The following is a 7,538-nucleotide window of genomic DNA, read 5'->3' as shown; positions in this document are numbered from 1 at the left end:
TGTTGAATAAGTATTTAAAAAATATTGACCAAGTATTTGAGAAAAATATGTTGATCATGTCTTTGCAAAAATGTTGAACAAGAATTTGAAGAATGTTGAACACATGTTTGAAAAATGTTAATCACGCATTCGTAAAATGTTGAATAAGTATTTAAAAAATGTTAAACATGTATTTGCAGAAATGTGAAACAAGTATTTGGCAAATGTTGAATAAGTATTAAAAAATGTTGAACGAGTATTTAAGAAATGATGAACAAGTATTTCAAAATATTGAATAAAAATTAAAAATTTCGAATAAGTATATTAAATGTTGAATAACTATTAATAAATGTTGAACTACTATCTGAAAAATGTTGAACCATTATTTGAAAATGTTGAATAAGTATTAAAAATGTTGGATAAGTATTTAAAAATGTTAAACAAGTATTAGAAAATGTTGAATGACTATTTAAAAAATGTTGAACATGTATTTAGAAAATGTTAAGTAAGTATTAAAATGTTGGACAAATAATATAAAAATGTTAAATATGTGTTCAGACAAAGTTGAACGTGTATACAAAAAATATTGACCATGTATTAAAAAAATATTTTTGACATATACAAGAATGTAGAGTGAAACGGAAAACAAACATAAAAAAAATAGAAACACAAAAAATGAAGAAGGAATGTTTGACGTGTATGTGAGAAATATTGTTGACATATAAAAAAAAGTAGAATAATGACTAAAAAAGCAAACAAAACGTAGAAAAGAAACAAAATAAAGAAAAGAAAAATGCAAAAAAGGAATAAAAACGGAGAAGGAAAGAAAAAAGAAATAAAAAAGAAAAAAGAAAGACAAAGAAAGAAAGCCGGCTCAAACCTTATGTAGGGCACGTCGCTATTACCAACTGCGCACGAAGGCTGGCGGAGTGGTTAGGCTGGTAAATAACTTGTATTAGTGTCATGTATATGACACTAGTCTAAGTTAATACTTTTATAGTGTAAAGTAACATAGTACTAGTGTCATAGATGATTTAATTTATTAGCTTGTAGACTCATCCTTTCTCGGAAAGCGCTATATTACATATTATGTTACTCTAAACACTTCTCTCCTTATTAACTACATGTCACATAAGAAAAAAATTAAAATGTGCGGTGTTACTATCTAAGTTCTCCTACTATGACTAGGCTTAGACTAGCCACAATGAGTAGTAACATAGACTAGTAACATGCATATGTTAGACTAGTCACAACGGGGAGTAACTTAGACTAGTAACATCACATTTTACTAGGTTATGTTACTACCTCCATAGTGGGTAATAACATATGTGTGTTGTCATGTTATGGTTTATTTATTAGCCTATAGACTCATATTGTCTTGGTATGTGTGATATTACAGTAACTAGCTAAGTTACCACCATCACCTCTCTCATCATTAAATATGTGCCCACATAAGAAAAATTATCTTGAAAAATGTGATGTTACTAGTGATGTTAATCCCATTGTGGCCAGCCTTACTATTCTATGATACTACCTTTATAGTGGGGAGTAACATATGTGTGATAATATGCAACACTTCATTTATTAGTCTATAGACTTATCTTGCCTTGATATGTGTAATGTTACTTATACTACTAGTAACTAGCTATGTTATCACTTTCCTCTTTTTCTTCATTTATTGTTTGTCACATCATCTATTTTATATAGATATGTGTGACGGTACTATCTATATTACTCCTATTGTTTGTAGTCTTAGGCACGTGTGGTTTCTCTCCGGATAACAGGGATCGAGTCACACATCTCACATTTCTTCTACTATTTTTCGCAATGTGATAAATAGTAATCGCGTAGTGGGCGCGGCTGGTAGCTACTGCGCAGGGAGTAAAAATATGGGACGGCCCACCTGTAGGCGACAAAATGTAGTTGCAAGCACAGTGCAAGATCATGGGCCAAATTCGGCTCATGTTGGATCTCGAATACCTTATGTTTACTATTTTCTGTAGACTCATAAAACATGCAAAACGTTTTCTCAGAAAAAACACATGCAAACAAAAACTTAGGTTCCCACAGCATTGCAACGAAATCATTTTTCTAGAAAAATCTCTTAAAGCAACTTTAGCAGACCCCGTATTCTATTTCGGCCTGCAAAATAACTGTCAAAATGCGGGTCGAGGCAGGGAAACCTGTCCGATCAGATCCCACATCTCGCCCCGGTCCGTAAATATTTTTGCGGGGCGCGGCAAAACTTCTCCCCCAATCTCTAATTTCACGGGCTAAGTGTGACGCCCCCGATTTGACCGTACACTAATCATACACGCAAATGTGTACGATCAAGATCAAGGACTCACGGGAAGATATCACAACACAACTCTAGACACAAATTAAAATAATATAATCTTTATATTACAAGCCAGGGGCCTCGAGGGCTCGAATACATCAGCTTGAATACACAAGAGTCAGCGGAAGCAACAAAATCTGAGTACAAATATAAGTTAAACAAGCTTGCCTTAAGAAGGCTAGCACAAAATGGGATACAGATCGAAAGAGGCGCATGCCTCCTGCCTGGGACCCTCCTAAACTACTCCTGGTCGTCGTCAGCGGCCTGCACGTAGTAGTAGGCACCTCCTGAGTAGTAGCAGTCGTCATTGACAGTGGCGTCTGGCTCCTGGACTCCAACGTCTGGTCGCAGCAATCAGGTATAGGAAGGGGGAAAAGGGGGAGCAAAGCAACCGTGAGTACTCATCCAAAGTACTCACAAGCAAGGAGCTACACTACATATGTATGCATTAGTATTAACTGGAAAAGCGGGTAGCATATGTGGACTGAACTGCAGAATGCCAGAATAAGAGGGGGATAGCTAGTCCTATCGAAGACTGCGCTTCTGGTAACCTCCATCTTGCAGCAGAAGAAGAGAGTAGATGGTAAGTTCACCAAGTAACATCGCATAGCATAATCCTAACCAATGATCCTCCCCTCGTCGCCCTGTGAGAGGGCGATCACCGGTTGTATCTGGCACTTGGAAGGGTGTGTTTTATTAAGTATCCGGTTCTAGTTGTCATAAGGTCAAGGTACAACTCCAAGTCGTCCTGTTACCGAAGATCACGGCTATTCGAATATATAAACTTCCCTGTAGGGGTGCACCACATTTCCCAACACGCTCGATCCCCTTTGGTCGGACACACTTTCCTGGGTCATACCCGGCCTCGGAAGATTAACACGTCGCAGCCCTACCTAGGCACAACAGAGAGGTCAGCACGCCAGTCTAAATCTTATGGCGCAGGGGTATGGGCCCATCGCCCATTGCACACCTACACGTTGCGAGGGTGGCTGGAGAGCAGACCTAGCAACCTCCATTACAAAGAAAGTTGCGTTACGCGGTCCAACCCGGCGCACGCCGCTCAGTACTGACGTCACGAAGGTTTCGGCTGATACCACGACGTCGAGTGCCCATAACTGTTCCCGCGTAGTTGGTTAGTGCGTATAGGCCAGTAGCCAGACTCAGATTAAATACCCAGATCTCGTTAAGCGTGTTATTTGAAGTAACCGCGAACACCGACCAGGGCCAGGCCCACCTCTCTCCTAGGTGGTCTCAACCTGCCCTGTCGCTCCGCCACAAAATAACAGTCGGGGGCCGTCGGGAACTCAGGCCCACCACTACCTGGGTGGAACCACCTGCCCCTTCAACCCCCAACATCAGAATCACTTGCGGGTACTCAACGAGCCGACCCGACTTTAGTCGTAACATGTATAGTATGTATATATGTATGTATTTACCCGTGATCAACACCCGACGTGATCACGGCCCGATAGTATAGCATGGCAGACTGACAAGAATGTAGGGCCACTGATGATAATCTAGCATCCTATACTAAGCATTCAGGATTGCAGATAAGGTATCAACAGTTGTAGCAACAATGACAGGCTATGCATCAGAATAGGATTAACGGGAAGCAGTAACATGCTACACTACTCTAATGCAAGCAGTAGAGAGAAGAGTAGGCGGTATATAGTGATCAAAGGGGGGGCTTGCTTGGTTGCTCTGGCAAGAAGGAGGGGTCATCTTTGATGTAGTCGAACACACGGACATCGGCAGCGGTCTCGGAGTCTACCGGAAATAAGTAACCGAATAGGGAACACAATAAATAACATAGCAATCAAATGTAACACAAAGCAAGATGCGGCAATACATTGTGCTAGGGTTGAAATATAGAGGCATGTGATACCGGTGAAGGGGGGAAATATCCGGAAAAGTATCCCCGGTGTTTTACGTTTTCGGACAGATGAACCGAAGGGGGAAAGTTGAGTGTTCGCTATGCTAGGGATATGTGGTGGACAAACGGACTGCGTATTCGGATTCGTCTCATCGTTTTGAGCAACTTTCATATACAAAGTTTTTCCATCCGAGCTACGAATTATTTTATATTAATTTTCAAAGTTTTAAATCATTTTAGGATTTATTTAATTATTTTAATTCAATATTATCCAGAATAGTTAGTCTCTGACACCAGCCCCCCCCTCTAATTAGCCTGTTAGTTTAGTTTAAATTACTGTTAGACTAACAGAGGCTGATATGTGGGTCCCACTAGACCCACAGGTCAGGTTTGACCTGGTCAGCCGCTTTGTTGACTGCTGACGTCATATTTTCTTTTCTGTTAATTTAATTAATTTCAGAAAATGTTTAAAACTTTAAAAAATTCATAGAAATTAAACCGTAACTCCGATGAAAATGTTTTCTATATGAAAGTTGCTCAGAAAAATCCCACGAAGCCGAATGCGCGGTCCATTCACCTGTCACATGCCCCTAGAATGCTGAACATGGAACCATCCCCTCTCTTTCATCTATCCGGAATTCGTCTAACGCCGGGGATTCATCCTCGGATATTTATCCCCTCCGTCTGCAACGTGTAGTACTACGTTAGGACAACCCTAGCCCTGCATGTCGTCATGTAATGCTTAGTGATGCATCTGTTTGCTCTGTATTTACTTTTTCTTCCCCCTCTTCTCTCCGGTAGACCCCGAGACCGCTGCTGATGCCCCTGTGATCGACTACGTTGACGACGACACTTCTTCTTTTTCAGTAGAGCTTCCAGGCAAGCAAACCCTCCTTGAGAATTCCGATATCGCCCATTTTTTTCCCTCTCATGCTTGCATTAGAACTGCTACTGCTTTCTGTATGATCCTACTCTGATGCATAGCCTGTTTTTGTAACCTGCTTTCATACCTTACCTGCTTATTCTAAATTGCTTAGTATAGGTTGGTTAGAGATCCATCAGTGACCCCCACCTTGTCCCAGTTGCCCCGCTTTATGTTCGATGACTCGATCAACGTGATCGACGTCCAGGCCCCGACACCGCACATCACCCCCCTAGTTGAACGACTCTGCAGAGTTACCATCGAGTGCCGAGGGTGGAACCTCATACATCACTCCTGATGAGACCTCTGTAGTGTAGTTATTCGGTCGTGGTCATCGAGGGTGATTTCCTCCTTAAACACTTCCGATACGGCTCTGTCGTGAAACCCCTCGAGTGTGAACCTCGAGGGTGGATCCTCTTACGTTCACCTTGATGATTACATCGAGTGGAATTCACCGGGGGTGATTCCTCGGGTTTTCCCCTTGATGTTTGGACACACAGATACTTGGACTTTACAACTGTTACTTGAAAGACGGGTCGGCCCTGAGGGGTACCCGCGCGAGCTTAATAGCGAGTGATGTGGAGTCGGGTTGACCTGGAAGGTGCCCGCGAGATACTTACGAGGCGTGGCCGGGCATTCTTAGCCCTTGCCGCAAGTACTTGAGACGGGGCGACGGGGTCACATCTTTCGTGAGTCTCTGCTTGTTACCGCGCGTTCCTAATCCACTACGATTTGGATATTTGATCCGAGGGGCCTCTGGCCTGATAGCACTAACCATCACGTGGGCATTGTATAGGCGTTCTGCGTCGTATGCATCAGCCGAAGCTTAATCGACGTCAGCGACTGAGCGGCGCGCGCCGGGTTGGACTGCGTAAGCTCCTGCCTTGATTAAGGAGGTAGCTGGGTCTGCTCACCGGTCACGTACGCAATGTGCAGGAGTTCCCAGGGCGATGGCCCAAGACCCCTAGGGCATAGGTTTAGTCCGGCGTGCTTGACCTCTCTATTAAGCCTAGGTCGGGTTGCGGCGTATTGTTTGGCAGAGGCCGGGCATGACCCAGGAAAGTGTGTCCGGCCGGAGTTAATCGAGCGTGATGGGTAAGTTGGTGCACCCCTGCAGGGAAGAAAACATCTATCGATAGCCTATCCTACGGTAACGGACACTTGAAGTTGTATTCCGATCGATACAACTAGAACTGGATACTTGTGATGAGAAATGAATTGTGAATGAGAAATGGATAGTATGGCTCTGGGATTGCTTTCTCGTAGGGAGTCGAGAAAGGGTCTCTGGCCGAGGTTGATACTCTACTACTTTACTTTATGCTACTCTTATCTCTTCTGATGCTGCAAGATGCTTGGAGCTGCTTGAAGATGCTAGTCTTCGATAGGCTAGGCTTTCCCCTTTCTCTTCTGGCATTCTGCAGTTTAGCCCACAGATACAACCATTTGTTTGATACAGATGCATACTTAGTTTAGATCTGATGTAAGTCTTGCGAGTACTTCGGATGAGTACTCACGGTTGCTTTGCTACCTCTTTTTTCCCTATACCCGTTTGTTGCGACCAGATGACGGATCACAGGAGCCAGATGATACCACTGATGATTACTACTACCCCGAGGGTGCCTACTACTACGTGACGACCACTGACGACCTGGAGTAGTTAGGAGGCTCCCAGGCAGGATGCCTTGCCTTTTCGATCGTTGTTGCTTTTGTGCTAGCCTTCTTAAGGCAAGCTTGTTTAACTTATGTCTGTACTCAGATTTTGTTGCTTCCGCTGACTCTTGTGTATTCGAGTTGATGTATTCGAGCCCTCGGACCCTGGCTTGTAATATAAAGCTTGTATTATTTTAATTTGTGTCTAGAATTGTGTTGTGATATCTTCCCGTGAGTCCTTGGTCTTGATCGTACACATTTGCGTGTATGATTAGTGTACGATTGAATCGAGGGCGTCACAGCAATGTGGTCGTGCAGGGCGGGATTCCGGCAGCCCCCGCTGCGAAGGCCCGCGCTCCGGGCACCAACGCCGTTGCGCGGTCTCGGCCGGCGGCGGAGAAGGTCGGCAAGGTCTCCGGCGTAAAGCGGAGGAAGATTCCGGCTACAAAGAGGCCGACTCCTTCATCCACTCCCTCCGTCGCAGAAAGAGGTTCCCCGACGATGCCGCGCAACGGTGCTGCTCCCACCACAGGCGAGGTGTTTGACGAAATGGCTGGAAGGTATGCGTCTTCAATCATGGCGATTTTCTTTCATTTTCGCCATTTTTTGCGATTGCTCGTGACTTGTTATCGTTCACTATAGCGGTGGTTCGAACAATGCAACTACCGAGTTCGTGAACTTGTTGGACACCAACGCCGTTGACATTGATCAAGCCCCATTCGCCGCATTTGACTATAATGAAACGGAGGGCGGCGTGGACGATCATGGTTGTGAGG

The sequence above is a fragment of the Triticum urartu genome, chromosome 1A (genome assembly GCF_056163025.1).
Source record: "Triticum urartu cultivar PI428250 chromosome 1A, HENAU_Tu73, whole genome shotgun sequence".
Taxonomy (NCBI): Eukaryota; Viridiplantae; Streptophyta; class Magnoliopsida; order Poales; family Poaceae; genus Triticum; species Triticum urartu.
The sequence above is the reverse complement of the archived record's forward strand: the minus strand, read 5'-3'. Positions refer to the sequence as shown.